Below are 16734 nucleotides of genomic sequence, written 5' to 3' on the forward strand. Positions count from 1 at the left end.
TCCTCTCTATACTGCCACCTACTGGAGACCTCATCTCTCAGGCCCCTCTGATGAACCGCCTAGGGAAAACGAACCCCCTATTTCAATTGGCTCCTGAATACTTATCATTTCATTGGCTCCTGACTACTTCCTCATTCTTCAGGTCACAGTAGCAGCCATTTTTTTAAAACTTCATTTTGATTGGCCTACCTGAATAGAAATAGCCTATTGTTGCTGCTTTATATGATTATTTATGTATTTTAGTTCATGGAATTCTGCTCGTGTCACTATCCCAATTTGTTTAATTTACTTGTTTATTTCATTCTATTTGGGAGACAATGAATTTAAACATATTTTGCATTATTGAAATATTATGAATTATGTTGGATGATGACAATAATCCTGTCTGACAGAGAGTTCAGTCCTATGGCAATCCTGGAAGATGAAGATGGGTTCTAGATTACTCCTGCCGGGAATGATATCTTTAAGCCTACCTTTCTTTTTGGAAATATGAAAAGGCTGACAGCTCCCCTCACCCAGTTCATATTGGACATAGACGGCTCAGATTGTATTACACTGTGCATCCATAGGCCTACCTCTGCAGTGTTTTAACCTGTCACAAGCAGTGGCTCAATTAAACTCAACCAGGGTATTTCAGATGATTGATGCTAGATAGCAGATGGTTGATTCTGCTATCTAGTCCATCAACAAGCGCTTTACCCAGTTTGAGGGGCACAGAAGTGTTTTCAGCATCCTGTGCATCCCTACCATCAAAGGTCATTGCGGCGCTTACCAGGGACTGCACAAAGCTGGAAATGGCTTCCAAATGTAACAGTATAGCTTCCGTCCCTCTCCTCACCCCTACCTGGGCTCGAACCAGGGACCCTCTGCACACAGCCAACAGTCACCCACAAAGCATCGTTACCCATTACCATTTGAAAGGAAACACTTTGACATTTGTGCAAATGTGAAATTAATGTAGGAGAATATAACACATTAGATCTGATAAAAGATAATATAAAGTTTTTTTTTGTACTATCATTTTTGAAACGCAAGAGAAAGGCCATAATGTATTATACCAGTCCAGGCAAAATTTAGATTTTGACCACCAGATGGCAGCAGTATATGTGCAACGTTTTAGACTGATCCAATGAACAATTGCGTTTATGTTCAAAATGTTGTATCAAGACTGCCCAAATGTGCCTAATTGGTTTACTAATAACTTTTCAAGTTCATAACTTGCACTCTCCTCAAACAATAGCATTGTATTTTTTCACTGTAATAGCTACTGTAAATTGGACAGTGCAGTTAGATGAACAAGAATTTAAGCTTTCTGCCAATATCAGATATGTCTATGTTCTGGGAAATGTTCTTGTTACTTACAACCTCATGCTAATCACATTAGCCTACATTAGCTCAACCGTCCCACAGGGGGACCCACCGATCCTGTAGAGAACCCCTTTTATTGGTTCCTCGAAGAAGCTTTTGAATAACCTTTTGGGGTTCATTTTTGAATTAACCCCTCCTTCCCCATTATTATTATTATTAATAATAATAATTATTATTAATAATATGCATAACAATAACAACACATTTTAGTTGTCAGTGTTTATGATTTTAGTGGCAAAACAGAATTTTGAAAATCTAATATGAGTTAAACTCCCAGCAGAGCCCCAAGTACAAGAGGTATATCCTCTGGCATGTTGATGTTGATGTTCTCCGTATCCTGAGTCAGAATGATTTTGCAGTGCACGGTGATCTAACAGGTTTCCTGTTATATTCATCAGAGGTGTAGGAGGGTGAAGTCTGTGAATTAAAAAAATAGTAATTATACAGATGATTAACAAAACATGCACCCAACAGTATTCATACCCTGGTTTTTGTGGTAAATGTGAATATAAAAACTGTTTTGATAATGGTTTTCATACACACACATTGTCCATAATGTAGAGGCCTATGGGATATTCATTGAAGAGGTAAGGAAGGATGGTAAATGTGCAAAATAAAAAATGTGCAAGAAATCCTGTTTCAGTCTGCTTTCCACCAGACACTGGGAGATGAATTCACCTTGCAACAGGACAATAACTGAAAACACAAGGCCAAATCTACACTTGAGTTGCTTACCAAGAAGACAGTGAATGTTCCTGAGCGGCCAAGTTACAGTTTTGACTTAAATCCACTTGAAAATCTATGCCAAGACCTGAATATTTTATTCAGCAATGATCAACAACCAATTGGACAGAGCTTGAAGAATTTTGAAATTAATCATGGGCAAATGTTGCACAATCCTTGTGTGGAGTTCTTAAAGACTTACCCAGAAAGACTCTGTAATTGCGGCCAAAGCTGCTTCCAAAAAAAAGTATTGACTCAGTGGTGTGAATACTTATGTAAATTAGATATTTCTGTATGTCATTTTTAATACATGTGATACATTTCTTAAAACATGTTTTCAATTTGTCATCATGGGGTATTGTGTGTAGATGGGAGAGAAAAATAAATATTTAATTAATTTTGAATTCAGGCTGTAACACAAACAAAAAGTGGAATAATTTAAGGGGTATGTATACATTCTGAAGGCACTCTGTATATATATATATATATATATATATATATATATATATATATATATATATATATATATATATATATATATATATATATATATATGTAATGCAGGTGAATGAGGACCCAAAAGCGACTTGGCGAAAACAGAGTCTTTAATCCAGTTTAAGGAAATAGCAATACTCCTAGACAAATCGGAGCGGTAAATAAAGCATAAAAAACAATTCCACTCGTAATCACGAGAACTGACTGGAGACTCGATAATAAACTGCAGGTTGCCTCGGGAAGGCACTTGACCGTAGCAGACTCAGACACCTGCTCACCACGCAGCATCTGAGGGAAACACGACACGACAGGGCGATACAAAGACACAGCACGGTGAACAATATACAAGGATCCGACAGGGCAGAAACGGAAAACAAGGGGAGAAATAGGGACTCTAATCAGGGGAAAAGATAGGGAACAGGTGTGGGAAGACTAAATGATTGATTAGGGGAATAGGAACAGCTGGGAGCAGGAACGGAACGATAGAGAGAAGAGAGAGAGGAAGGGAGAGAGAAAAAGGGGAACGAACCTAAAAAGACCAGCAGGGGGAAAACGAACAGAAGGAAAAGCAAAATGACAAGACAATCTAAGACAAAACATGACAATATATATATATATACGTACACACACACACACAGTTGAGGTCAGAAGTTTACATACACCTTAACCTTTTAAACTCAGTTTTCACAATTCCTGACATTTAATCCAAGTTAGAAAATAACTGTTTTAGGTCAGTTAGGATCGCCACTTTATTTTAAGAATGTGAAATGTCAGAATAATAGTAGAGAGAATGATTTATTTCAGCTTTTATTTATTTCATCACATTCCCAGTGGGTCAGAAGTTCACATACACTAAATTAGTATTTGGTAGCATTGCCTTTAAATTGTTTAACTTGGGTCAAATGTTTCGGGTAGCTTTCCACAAGCTTTCCACAGTAAGTTGGGTGAATTTTGGCCCATTCCTCCTGACAGAGCTGGTGTAACTGAGGCAGGTTTGTTGGCCTCCTTGCTCGTACATGCTTTTTCAGTTCTGCCCACACATTTTCTAGAGGATTGAGGTTGGGATTTGTACCTTGATTTTGTTGTCCTTAAGCCATTTTGCCATAACTTTGGAAGTATGCTTGGGGTCATTGTCCATTTGGAAGACCCATTTGCGACCAAGCTTTAACTTCCTGACTGATGTCTTGAGATGTTGCTTCAATATATCCACATACTTTTCCTTTCCTCATGATGCCATCTATTTTGTGAAGTGCACCAGTCCCTCTTGCAGCAAAGCACCCCCACAACATGATGCTGCCACCCTCATGCTTCACGGTTGGGATGGTGTTCTTCGGCTTGCAAGCCTCCCCCTTTATCCTCCAAACATTATGATGGTCATTATGGCCAAACAGTTCTATTTTTATTTCATCAGACCAGAGGACGTTTCTCCAAAAAGTACGATCTTTGTCCCCATGTACAGTTGCAAAGCGTAGTCTGGCTTTTTTATGGTGGGTTTGGAGCAGTGGCTTCTTCCTTGCTGAGCAGCCTTTCAGGTTATGTCATTATAGGGCTCATTTCATTGTGGATATATATAAACTTTTATACCTGTTTCCTCCAGCATCTTCACAAGGTCCTTTGCTGTTGTTCTGGGATTGATTTGCACTTTTTGCACCAAAGTATGTTCATTTGTAGGAGACAGAACGGGTCTCCTTCCTGAGCGATATGATGGCTGCGCGGTCCCTTGGTACTATTGTTTGTACAGATGAATGTGGTACCTTCAGGCATTTGGAAATTGCTCCCAAGGATGAACCAGACATGTAGAGGTCTACTAATTTTTTTCTGAGGTCTTTGCTGATTTCTTTTGATTTTCCCATGATGTCAAGCAGAGGCACTGAGATTGAATGTAGGCCTTGAAATACATCCACAGGTACACATCCAATTGACTCAAATGATGTCAATTAGTCTAACAGAAGCTTCTAAAGCCATGACGTCATTTTCTGGAATTTTCCAAGCTGTTTAAAGGCACAGTCAACTTAGTGTATGTAAACTTCTGACCCACTGGAATTGTGATACAGTGAATTATAAGTGAAATAATCTGTCTGTAAACAATTGTTGGAAAAATTACTTGTGTCATGCACAAATTAGATGTCCTAACCGACTTGCCAAAACTATACTTTGTTAACAAGACATTTGTGGAGTGGTTGAAAAACAAGTTTTAACCTAAGTGTATGTAAACTTCCAACTTCAACTGTATATATAAATATATATAGTACGGACTCTAAAATTGCTCAATCTGATATGGCTCATTCTGATATATTTGAGATATTACTGCACTGTTGGAACTAGAAACATAAGCATTTCGCTGCACCTGCGATCAATAAATCAAATGTATTTATAAAGCCCTTCTTACATCAACTGATGTCACAAAGTGCTGTACAGAAACCCAGCCTAAAACCCCAAACAGCAAGCAATGCAGGTGTAGAAGCACGGTTGGCTTGGAAAGACTCCCTAGAAAGGCCGGAACCTAGGAAGAAACCTAGAGAGGAACCAGTCTACGAGGGGTGGCCAGTTCTCTTCTGGCTGTGCCGGGTAGCGATTATAACAGAACATGGCCATGATGTTCAAATTTTCATAGATGACCAGCAGGGTCAAGTAATAATAATCACAGTAGTTGTCGAGGGTGCAACAGGTCAGCACCTCAGGAGTATATGTCATTTATTTTTTCATAGCCGATCATTCAGAGTATCTCTACCGCTCCTGCTGTCTCTAGAGAGTTGAAAACAGCAGGTCTGGGACAAGGTAGCAAGTCCGGTGAACAGGTCAGGGTTCCATAGCCGCAGGCAGAACAGTTGAAACTGGAGCAGCAGCACGACCAGGTGGACTGGGTACAGCAAGTAGTCATCAGGCCAGGTAGTCCTGAAGCAAGGCCCTCTGAGTGAAAGAGAGAGAGAGAGAGAGAGAGAGAGAGAGAGAGAGAGAGAGAGAGAGAGAGAGAGAGAGAGAGAAAGAGAAAGAGAGAGAATTAGAGAGAGCATACTTACATTCATACAGGACACTGGATAGGACAGGAGAAATACTCCAGATATAACCGACTGACCCAACTGACCCTAGCCCCCCCGACACAAACTATTGCAGCATAAATACTGGAGGCTGAGACAGGAGCGGTCGGGAGACACTGTGACCCTTTCCGACGATAACCCCGGGGGGGGGCCAAGCAGGCAGGATATAACCCCACCCACTTTGACAAAGCACAGCCCCCACACCACTAGGGAAATATCTTCAACCACCAACTTACTATCCTGAGACAAGGCCAAGTATAGCCCACGAAGATCTCCCACATGGCACGAACCCAAGGGGGGTGAAAACAATAGTTGTCCTAAAACAGAGCCTTGAGGAACACCAAAATTTACAGTTGATTTGTCAGAGGACAAACCATCTACAGAGACAAACTGATATCTTTCCGACAGATAAGATCTAAACCAGGCTAGATCTTGTCCGTGTAGACCAGTTTTGGTTTCCAATCTCTCCAAAAGAATGTGCTGAACGATGGTATCTATTCTGCCCTTGAAGTGCGTTCCCATGCAAAACTAGACAGATAGCTAACAACTAAGTCTTCAATAAAACTCCCAAGGGGTGACTTTTCTTGAATGGATGTATTGAAAAAGTTTATGTTGTGAAACTGCAAAATACAGAAAACAATATACTTTAGTATTCAATTCACATCGACGTACTGTAGCTGTACATTATACATTTAAAGTGCTTTGCATAAATGCAAAGCACATGACATGGGACCATGTATCTGGCATGATGCCAAACAATATAGCTAATTGTTACTCATATGGTAATTGGCAGGCCAAGTACAGGAAGCAGCTCTTTCAGTAGTTTAGTTAGAATAAGGTCCAGTATGCAGCTTGAAGGTTTAGAGGCCATGATTATTTTCATCAATGGGTCAAGAGATATAATCTCAGCAAAATAAGAAACTTCCTCTCACTGTCAACTGCGTTTATTTTCAGCAAACTTAACATGTGTAAATATTTGTGAAAACATAACAAGATTCAACAACTGAGACATAAACTGAACAAGTTCCACCGACATGTGACTAACAGAAATGGAATCATGTGTGTGACGTCTGCTCCCGCTCTTTCCTCCCCCTGTCGCTTGAGGGTGCCAGGCTACCCAGCATCACGCACACCTGCCTTCCCTTGTCACACGCATCACCTTTATTGGACTCCCCTGGGCTCACTTATAATCTGTTAATTTCCTCCCCTATATCTGCTCTGTTCCCCACTGCTGCATGGTATCTTTTTGTCTTTAGTATTAGTTTGTTGACGCTGTTCCTGTCTTGTTTTATGTCTGTCTTTATTAAACCTTTTACTCCCCGTACCTGCTTCATTTCTCCAGCATCATCTCATGTGACATTGTGTCCCTGAACAAAGGGAGGGGGGGGGGGTCAACATCAAAAGTAACAGTCAGTATCTGGTGTGGCCACCAGCTGCAGTGCTGCAGTGCATCTCCTCATGGACTGCAAAAGATTTGACAGTTCTTGCTGTGAGATGTTAACACACTCTTCCACCAACACACCTGCAAGTTCCCGGACATTTCAGGGGGGAATGGCCCTAGACCTCACCCTCCGATCCAACAGGTCCCAGACGTGCTCAATGGGATTGAGATCAGGGCTCTTTGCTGGACATGGCAGAACACTAACATTCCTGTCTTGCAGGAAATCACGCACAGAACAAGCAGTATGGCTGGTGGCATTGTCCTGCTGGAGGGTCATGTCAGGATGAGCCTGCTGGAAGGGTACCACATGAGGGAGGAGGATGTCTTCCCTGTAACGCACAGCGTTGAGATTGCCTGCAATGACAACAAGCTCAGTCCAATGATGCTTTAACACACCGCCCCAGACCATGACGGACCGTCCACCTCCACTTCGATCCCGCTCCAGAATAGAGGCCTCCATGTAATGCTCATTCCTTCGACGATAAACGCAAATCCAACCATCACCCCTGGTGGGACAAAACCAGAACTCGTCAGTGAAGAGCACTTTGCCAGTCTTGTCTGGTCCAGCGTAAACAAGTTTACAAGTTGTGACCTGAAATGACGGATAAATTCTGCAAATCTGTGTATGAGACCAATACACTTTGATTTGATTTACACTCACACAAGCTGGGCAAAGAAGGCACACAGGCCCTCTCTCCCTGTCAACTAATTCAACATAGGTCATACTGACCCAGACTCACTCTTAAGCGCAATAACAGGAGGCATTTACATTCACAATCATAACAGTAGGCCCTTGCATAGTAAAACAGTTTCCCACAACAGCCCCAGGAGTGTGTTATTGAAAATAGGACTGTCCATCCATGGAGTGAGGCCATCACACAGACAGAGAGAGAAACACACACAGACACATAAGAAAATGGGTGGATGGAGTTGCAAAGAAAGAACAGCCAGAGATGGACAGTATAGTGTTGTGCAGTCAGTGTCAGACTGAAATCCCACACACTTCCCCAGGCTCTCTGGCTTGATTAGGATGTTGCAGTAGGTCTTTTTCAGAACGTGGATAACACACCGGGCTCGGCTGTGATAGCCCACTATTAGGTTCAACAGCAACTAACACAAAGACAGAGAGGGGATGGCAGGTCAACAGCTTTAGGGTAGCCTGGAGTTAAGGTAGAGTTGTTGGAATGCAGAATTGCATGTGTGGGAAGAATGAGCGCAGGAGTGCTGCATGTAAATGTGTACAATGTGTATGTGCGTGTAAATACTGTAAGTGAGTGTGTGTGTGTGTGTGTGTGTGTGTGTGTGTGTGTGTGTGTGTGTGTGTGTGTGTGTGTGTGTGTGTGTGTGTGTGTGTGTGTGTGTGTGTGTGTGTGTGTGTGTGTGTGTGTGTGTGTGTGTGTGTGTGTGTGTGTGTGTGTGTGTGTGTGTGTGTGTGTGTGTGTGTGTGTGTGTGTGTGTGAGAGAGAGAGAGACTCACAGGCAGTTGGTGGTTTGAAACCATTACAATACACACTTTCTGTTGTCCTAGTTGAAGCCAAGCAGCTATCTAACACAGCTAACATTACGTTAGCTATGAAACCAGCTAACATTAGCTAGATAACGTTAGCTAGCTAACTCTTAGTACAAGTTAGATAGATAGATATGAAACACTAATTTAAAAGAAAAAATGACACCTGACAACTATCTTTTGGTATTTGTTTCATTAGTCCATTGTTGATATTGTCCCAAAATGTTTTGCATGTTAGCAATGAAGTTTTCAAGATATATAACTTTCAAAATACAGAAATACAGCCGGTATGATGGATTTTGCATCATATGGACTAATGAAACAAACAAAAGATAGTTTGTCGGTGGAGTTTTCCTTTAAACAGGAAGTGATGTTTACTCTGGCGTTGGAGAGGGGAGAGGGGCCTGAGAGATGAGAGGAGCCTGAGAGATGAGAGGGGGCCTAAGAGATGAGATGTCCAGTGGGTGGCAATATAGACAGGGGGCCTGAAAGATGAGGTCTTCAGTAGGTGGCAGTATAGAGAGGGGGCCTGAGAGAGGAGGTCTGCAGCTGGACCCAATGGTCTGGTCACAGCTGAGATGTGGGGGTGAAATGGCTTAACTGTAATCAGAGCTATGTGTCCCTAGATATCATATAGGCCTACTCAAACTTGTGCTGGCTGTTGAGTGGGAACTTTTCAACATAATCTGCATTTTCACTGCATTCTCAGTCCCCCCTGTGTCCTCACTGTCTTCTTTGGCACTGTCTATTCCAACACAGCTGGATTGTGTGTATGGAGAGGCCTTATGGACATTGCAGCTGTGCATAAGACTGCAGATTTAATACACACAGACATTCCTGGTGTTAAATTATTTGAGGGATTTAGGTCTATTTTTCCAGATATAATGTTTCAATCGGGCTTCCATGTCTCAAGCAGTCAATGACATAAGGTTTCAAAATCACAGAGTGGCCTCTACTGTCAGAAACTCTCATTACATAGCCTACTACAGCAGCATAATGCTGCCGCTGGCTGGGGTACTGGTCACCAGCGATGGTAACGTGATGTTACGGTTCATAAGCCCTTAATGTGGTTTGTCGGCCCTTTGTAAGGCCTACATAAACACTTCACATATCATGTAAGGAAAGTAATGACACATTTGGCAAAGCATAGGTGAATTACTGGTGTTGCACAGGCCTAGGCAATGTGACAGTACCAGAACCATAGAAATATAATCTCATTTTGGTTGTGACCAGCACTCTGTGGCCATCATTCTGGAGCATCCTAATTGGATTTCTCAGTCTCTTCCACTGAACACTTGATGAAGAGCAAAACACAAACCTATCAGCAACCTATTGGCCTGAGCGACACCCAAGTCTAGATACTTGACCTCATCAGTTGGAAATGTATAGACATTTAATTTCTTTCCCTTTTCCCCCCACCACCGGCCTGAAAACCAAGAGAGAGAACAATAGATGATCCTTGTGCTCTGAAAAAATCATCTGTAGCCTAATCTTTAAAAAAAGGTTTAGTCATTTTAGCAGATTCTCTTATCTGCAGAAACTTACAATAGTGAATCCATACATTTTCATACTTTTTATTTGATTTTTCGTGCTAATCAAGTGGCCCATGTGTGGGCTATTTTCTTAAACAATCTGGCTAACTGTTATAAAGTTATACAATGCCCCCTCTGTTAGCAAGTGTGGCTAGATCTGTTTTACTGTTAGTCAATAACGGGGATTCATTTTAACTGCCTAGACTGGACTAGACTGAAGTGGACTAGACTGGGCTAGACTGGACTGGACTAGACTGAAGTGGACTAGACTGGGCTAGACTGGACTGGACTACACTCCACTAAACTGGTCTGGGCTGAATATCATATAAAAGAATAGAATAGCAACCGGCAGCATGTGTTTGTGTCTTTCACAAACAGAGATGAATTGGTTGGGTTAATTGACTGACTGAGTGGTTGGGTTGAACAGTTTGACTTATCGATTGCCTTATTGATTCATAAATATATATACATTTTTTGTTGTTGTGGCTTTCCCAGTATCTAACACACCCAATCTCAGTACAGAGCTTCTGGGACAGTGTAAGGAACAGTGTAAGAAACAGTGTGGACAACAGCAGGTGGTGCCGTCTGCCAGCAGATCACATTTCACTAGATATCTTTTCTCTCCCAGCCAGCTCCTCAGATGGAGAGAGAGAGGGCTGGAGGAGAGAAATTGACAGGGAGTTAGAGAGTAAAGGAGAGTGTAGATGCAGAAATGCATGAAGACACTGAATATTTTCTATAAACTGCTGGAGAAAATACAAAAGGAGGGAGAGCTGGTGAAAATAAAGGAGAAGGGTGATGAGAGCGCAAATGAAGAAATTAAGACAAGAATGGAGGAGGTAGAGAGGAAGGAGAAGGAGGTGGCAAAGCAGGGAGATGGGATCAGAAGGTGAGGAAGGAAGACAAAGAAGTGAAGAAGAGGGAGGAGGTAGAGAGGAAGGAGAAGGAGGTGGCAATGCAGGGAGATGAGATCCAGAGGGTGAGGAAGGAAGACAAATAAGTGAAGAAGAGGGAGGAGGTAGAGAGGAAGGAGAAGGAGGTGGCAAGGCAGGGAGATGAGATCCAGAGGGCGAGGAAGGAAGACAAAGATGTGAAGAAGAGGGAGGAGGTAGAGAGGAAACAAGAGGGTCTGGATAGGTGCATCTCCACATGATTCAAGGTTGCTGCATTTATGTCAGGGGAACATAGCAGGGGTGAAACTTAGGTGCAACTCCATACGATATGATATGTGGCTCTGTTCACGCCAGGGGAGATGAGCAGCAGTTAATGACTTGAGTTAAACTCTACATGATATGATATGTGGCTCTGAGATGAGCAGCAGTTAATGACTTGAGTTAAACTCTACATGATATGATATGTGGCTCTGAGATGAGCAGCAGTTAATGACTTGAGTTAAACTCTACATGATATGATATGTGGCTCTGAGATGAGCAGCAGTTAATGACTTGAGTTAAACTCTACATGATATGATATGTGGCTCTGAGATGAGCAGCAGTTAATGACTTGAGTTAAACTCCACATGATTATTGCATTTCACTTGCTTTCAGCAGCATCTATGAGTCACATGATTATCAACCAATGACACAGATGGTTCCTGATGTTGTGAGATTCTCTCTGGTGTTTACAGAACAATTGGTGCTGTGAGATTAGGATATCAGGATTCAAGAATGTTGTCAGAGTTTGGATATCAGGATTCAAGAATGTTGTCAGAGTTTGGATATCAGGATTCAAGAATGTTGTCAGGGTTTGGATATCAGGATTCAAGAATGTTGTCAGAGTTTGGATATCAGGATTCAAGAATGTTGTCAGAGTTTGGATATCAGGATTCAAGAATGTTGTCAGAGTTTGGATATCAGGATTCAAGAATGTTGTCAGAGTTTGGATATCAGGATTCAAGAATGTTGTCAGAGTTTGGATATCAGGATTCAAGAATGTTGTCAGAGTTTGATATTAGGATATCAGGATTCAAGAATGTTGTCAGGGTTAGGATATCAGGATTCAAGAATGTTGTCAGAGTTTGGATATCAGGATTCAAGAATGTTGTCAGAGTTTGGATATCAGGATTCAAGAATGTTGTCAGAGTTTGGATATCAGGATTCAAGAATGTTGTCAGAGTTTGGATATCAGGATTCAAGAATGTTGTCAGAGTTTGGATATCAGGATTCAAGAATGTTGTCAGGGTTTGGATATCAGGATTCAAGAATGTTGTCAGGGTTAGGATATCAGGATTCAAGAATGTTGTCAGGGTTAGGATATCAGGATTCAAGAATGTTGTCAGGGTTAGGATATCAGGATTCAAGAATGTTGTCAGGGTTAGGATATCAGGATTCAAGAATGTTGTCAGAGTTTGGATATCAGGATTCAAGAATGTTGTCAGGTTAGGATATCAGGATTCAAGAATGTTGTCAGGGTTAGGATATCAGGATTCAAGAATGTTGTCAGGATTAGGATGCTTCGACAAAACAACTGTAACACTAGTAGCAAAGGATGCAATATATGGGATATTATAAACTAGGTGGTTCGAGCCCTGAATGCTGATTGGCTGAAAGCCGTGTTATATCAGACTGTATACCACGGCTATGACAAAACATGTATTTTTACTGCTGTAATTAAGTTGGTAACCAGTTTATAATAGTAATAAGGCACCCCCTCGGACCTTACGGCTTAAATGTATGACTGCTACATAATGCACTGGATGCTAAGGCATAAATGGGTTAAAGCGTGTATTCTTATTTGACATGTATGTAGTTCTGTCCTTGCCCTGTACTTGTCCATTAATGTTATATATTATGTCATGTTTTAATATTTTGTGTGGACCCCAGGAAGAGTAGCTGCTGCTTTGGTAGTAGCTAATCGGGATCTGAAAAACCTCCAAATACTAAGACAGGCAGAAAGAGAAACTGGAGAAAAAGAGTAAGAAGCTGGAAACGTTGGAGAAAGTTGGAAAAGTAGAAAGAGAAGTTGGAGGGGAAGAATAAGATAGTGGAACAGTTGAATGTGGAGGTGGATGAAAGACTGAAGAAGACAGCAAGAACAGGAGAGATTATTAAAAACAAAGAGAAGGAAACGGGACAGAATGAAAATAGATGTGGAAGAGAAGACGACGAAAGAGGAGGTGAAAAGAGTAAAAGAAGAGTTGGAGAGCTTGAATTAGAGGATGAAAGAGGGAAAGAGGGAGGAAAAAGCAGAGAGAAAGAGGGAGGAGTATGAGGAGCGGAAGGAAGAGAAGGGGGAGAAGCTGAAGATAGAGGGTGGGAGGGTGATGTCAGAGAAGGGGGAGAAGCTGAAGATAGAGGTAGGGAGGGTGACATCAGAGAAGGGGGAGAAGCTGAAGATAGAGGTAGGGAGGGTGACTGAAGATAGAGGTAGGGAGGGTGACATCAGAGAAGGGGGAGAAGCTGAAGATAGAGGTAGGGAGGGTGACATCAGAGAAGGGGAGAAGCTGAAGATAGAGGTAGGGAGGGTGACATCAGAGAAGGGGGAGAAGCTGAAGATAGAGGTAGGGAGGGTGACATCAGAGAAGGGGGAGAAGCTGAGAAGCATCAGAGAAGATAGATCAGAGAAGGGGAGAAGCTGAAGATAGAGGTAGGGAGGGTGACATCAGAGAAGGGGGAGAAGCTGGGACATCAGAGGGGGGAGAAAAAAGAAGAGTTTAGAAGGAGGTCGGGAGAGTGAGAGGTGGGAGAATGAAAGATAAGAGAGAGAAGGTGGTGACATTGGGCCAGTAATCAAAAGGTTGCTAGTTCGAATACTGGAGCTGAAAAGGTGAGAAATCTGTCGCTATACCCTTGAGCGAGGCATGAGAGAAATGGGAATTGGAGAAGGAGGTCGGGAGAGTGAGAGGTGAAATGAAAGATAAGAGAGAGAAGGTGAAAGACTGAGGTTCTGTAAAGTTTCCTTTAATACCTTGATAGTAGTCTGAGATCCACACCCTGGTGTATACTTCACATAGGCAGAGCCTTAGGATAAGAATATTATACAGGTACTGTACCTCTATGGCCACCGCCATCAATCCCTAATATTACCTTGTATACAGCCAGAGACACTATTCAGTTGAGATGAAATGGATCCCAGGTAGCAGGCTCTCGTTTGCATGAACTAGATCAAAGTAATGATGCTGGAACTGCAAAATCCAAACCCTTGTTAGGCCCAATGATGTATATAAACCAAGGATTGCTGATGCTGTGAGAGGCTTTGAAGCCAGCGGTCGGCCATATTGGTAGGAGCAGTCGTCCATAGGAATGAATGATATTCTACAGAATTTCAATTAAATGTTTCAAGGACGAAATTGCATGTACAGTGCATTCGGAAAGTACTCAGACCCCTTCACATTTCCACATTTTGTTACATTACAGCCTTATTCTAAAACTGATTAAATTAATGTTTTTCCTCACCAATCTACACACAATAAATACCTCATGAAGACAAAGTGAAAACTGGTCTATAGACATTTTTGCAAATGTATTAAAATAAAAAATTGAAATACCTTATTTACATAAGTATTCAGACCCTTCGCTATGAGACTTGAAATTGAGCTCAGGTGCATCCTGCTTCCATTGATCATCCGTGAGATGTTTCAACAACTTGATTGGAGTCCATCTGTGGTAAATTCAATTGATTGGACATGATTTGGAAAGGCACACACACCTGTCTATATAAGGTCCCACAGTTGACAGTTTATGTCAGAGCAAAAACAATCCATGAGGTCAAAGGAATTGTCCGTAGAGCTCCAAGACCGGATTGTGTCGAGGCACAGATCTTGGAAAGGGTACCAACACATTTCTGGAGCACTGAAGGTCCCCAAAAACACAGAAGTTTGGAACCACCAAGACTCTTCCTAGGGAAAGATGAATGGAGCAAAGTACAGACAGATCCTTGATGGAAAAACTGCTCCAGATCGCTCAGGACCTCAGAATGGGGCAAAAGTTCACCTTCCAACAGGACAACGACCCACACAGCCAAGCACACAGCCAAGACAGCTAAGCACACAGCCAAGACAACGCAGGAGTGGCTTCGGAGCAAGTCTCTGAATGTCCTAGAGTGGCCCTGCTAGAGCCCGCACTTGAACCCAATCGAACATCTCTGGAGAGACCTGAAAATAGCTGTGCATCAACGCCCCCCCTATCCAACCTGACAGAGCTTGAGAGGATCTGCAGATAAAAATGGGGGAATACAGGTGTGCCAAGCTTGTAAAGTCATACCCAAGAAGACTTGAGGCTCTAATCGCTGCCAAAGGTGCTTCAACAAAGTACTGAGTAATGGGTCTGAATACTTATGTAAATGTGATATTTCAGTTCTTAATAAATTTGCAACAATTTCTGCTTTGTCATTATGGGATATTGTGTGTAGATTGATGAGGGGATTAAAAAAAATCCATTTTAAAATAAGGCTGTAACGTAACAAAATGTGGACAAAGTCAAGGGGTCTGAATACTTTCCGAATGCTCTGTATTTCAGTATTGTGTTGTTGTTGTGGGGACACTAACATTAGTAATCTCTAAAAACGATACTATAAGGAAAATGTTTTAAGTATATTTAGCTCACATAATATAATTTAAAAGTATTAATTGTGGCTGTAATATCATAAATATGGCAAAAACAAATGTAGACATTAATAAATTGATTTCTATAGCTTCCAAAATATTTGTTTGCCAAGATGGAGTCAGTGGCTTCAACACAGTGACCCCTGTCAGTCATCTAGTGTATCCATAAATCATTGGTTAGGATTTACCAAATATTATTATTTTTTATATATATTTGATTATTTAACCCTTACTTTACCAGGTAAGGTGACTGAGAACACATTCCCATTTACAGCAACCTGGGAAATAGTTACAGGTGGGGAGGAGGGGGTTGAATGAGCCAATTGTAAACTGAGGGTGATCATGTGACCATGATGGTATGCGAGCCAGATTGGGAATTTAGCCAGGTCACGGGATCATGGGATCTTTTAGTGACAACAGAGTCACCCGTTTAACGTCACGTCCGAAAGAAGGCACCCTACACAGGGCAATGTCCTGGGGGCTTTGGGATATTTTTTTTTAGACCAGAGGAAAGGGTGCCGCCTACTGGCCTTCCAACACCAACAGTCCAACACCATAATGGATATACTGACAAGGTCTTTCCATCCTAACAATGGGAGTCGTTGTCTACATAGCCTACTCTTTCTTTGCATTGGTGGATACATCTCATTATTGTAATACTTTTTTCAATATTCGTTGAGTATTGTTTAAGTAATATGTCTGTAATCAATGGAGAGAGATGCTATGCTTCTAGCCTCACGTTATTAATATGCATAGCCACCTCGAGACAACTCAGATATACAGTGTTTTTCTCAAAGTTACCGGGATGTTACCTGTCCTACTTACATCAGTACAATTTTAGCAATAAAAATATTACAACTTCTATTCGATCAAATAAGCCTCACATAGCAAATAAACCATTCATTTGTTTGGTTGACCAAATTCTACACTCATTAATCTCCATACAAAAATGCCTTGCTTGGTGGGCGAAACAACGAAAAAAACGCAATCTGCTCGAGGGAGACAGATTTTCTACCGAGTTAGGCCTCACTCTTCCTCTGACAGGAGGATGAAGAAAATCTAACTGTGTAGTGTTTAATGCCTAGATT

Source organism: Oncorhynchus gorbuscha, linkage group LG20 (assembly GCF_021184085.1).
Source record: "Oncorhynchus gorbuscha isolate QuinsamMale2020 ecotype Even-year linkage group LG20, OgorEven_v1.0, whole genome shotgun sequence".
NCBI lineage: Eukaryota > Metazoa > Chordata > Actinopteri > Salmoniformes > Salmonidae > Oncorhynchus > Oncorhynchus gorbuscha.